Source organism: Otolemur garnettii, unplaced genomic scaffold (assembly GCF_000181295.1).
Source record: "Otolemur garnettii isolate 467f Iridium unplaced genomic scaffold, OtoGar3 scaffold00125, whole genome shotgun sequence".
Lineage (NCBI taxonomy): Eukaryota > Metazoa > Chordata > Mammalia > Primates > Galagidae > Otolemur > Otolemur garnettii.
Window position 1 is genome coordinate 1,353,048 of NW_003852520.1, and position 1,725 is coordinate 1,354,772.

Here is a 1,725-nt window from a genome sequence, read left to right on the forward strand (position 1 = left end):
AAAAAAAAAAAAAAAAAAAACTTTATTTTCCAACATACAGCTGCAGCTGGTGCAAGGGTTTCTCCGTGGATAATGCCTTAAGAAGGCATTAGTAACTCAACAGTGAGAAAGCCATCCGTGTGTTCACTGTAACAATATTCACGTGACTGCGTGAACAGGGACTATTATTGTGTTCATCTACGATGGCAAAAAGAAAGCCACAGTGTGGCAAAAAAAAAAGAAAAAAAAAATTGGACCGCAAAGCCAGGTGCATGGCTAAGAGACAAGACTTTGGGGCAGCAGTGTTGATGCTCGCTGCAGGAAGCGCCTTCACATAAAGGAGAGAGACTTAGTCCAGGAGTAAGGTTCTTTCTTTTGCTTTCCTCATTGAACTGCTAGAGCAACATTTCGCCATTTGCTCAGTATTATTACATGAAATAAACTTTTTCTTCTATTCTACTCTTTGGAGAGATCTTTTCTCAAACGCACGTGCACCAGCTCACGCCTTAACATGTACAAAATGGGATTTAAAAAAGAATTCATGGCTCAGAGCCTGTAGCTCAAGTGGCTAAGGTAACAGCCACATACACCAGAGCTGGCGGGTTTGAATTCAGCCCCGGCCTGCCAAACAACAATGACAACTACAACCAAAAAATAGCCGGATGTTGTGGTGGGCACCTGTAGTCCCAACTACTTGGGAGGCTGAGACAAGAGAATCACTTAAGCCCAGAAGTTGGAGGTTGCTGTGAGCTGAGATGCCACAGCACTCTACCCAGGGTGACAGCTTGAGGCTCTGTCTCAGAAGAAAAAAAATAAAAATAAAAAAGAACTCAAAAAACATCTTGAATGTCCAATGGTCCCAACCAATACATCAATTCTTAGGTTTAAAACAAGGCCTGGAAATACTCCAGTAGTCATAAAATGGAATAGAGACTGTGACTACAACAATTACAAATAAATGAGGTAGCTGACTGCTATGAATCCCAGCTAGTCAAGAGGCTTGAGCCCAGGAGTTGGAGGGAAGCCTGGGTGACCCAGTGAAACCCAGTGTCATTCATAAATAAATTAATAAAATGACTTTCACGCCCAAGACTTGCCTGTCCTGCCTTTGTAGATTTCATGCAATACTCAGAAAAAAAATCTGCATAATTACTTGGTGTAAGTTGCACCAAGAAAAAAATGTTTTAAATTCCCATTTTTAAAAATACTAATGTGAACCTGTGATAGGAAACATACCTTTCCATAGTTTCTTCTCTTGAACGACAACTAAGTTCCTCAATAGAGTGAGCACTGGTGAACTAAATGAAGTCAGCAGAGATTTCCTACTCAGGTGCCACCTCTTCTGGCATTGAGTCAGACATCCGGGAAGTGTGAGGAGTACATTGCCACTCTTGGGGCTCAAACTGAACTGTATTTTAATCAGCAACAACATACACATTGATTCACTAAAGACTAAAATAATGATTCTCCATTTTATCATAAGGACATTTGCACTAGACTGTTTACTGCAGCTCAATTTATAATTGCCAAAATATGGAAACAACCCGGGAATGGATTAACCAGCTATGGTATATGTACACTATGGAATACTAGTCAGCCTTAAAAAGATGGGGACTTTACATCTTTTGTATTAACCTGGGTGGAGGTGGAACACATTCTTCTTAGTAAAGCATCACAAGAATGGAGAAGCGGCTCGGCGCCTATAGCTCAACCGGCTAAGGCGCTAGCCACGTACACCTAAGGTGG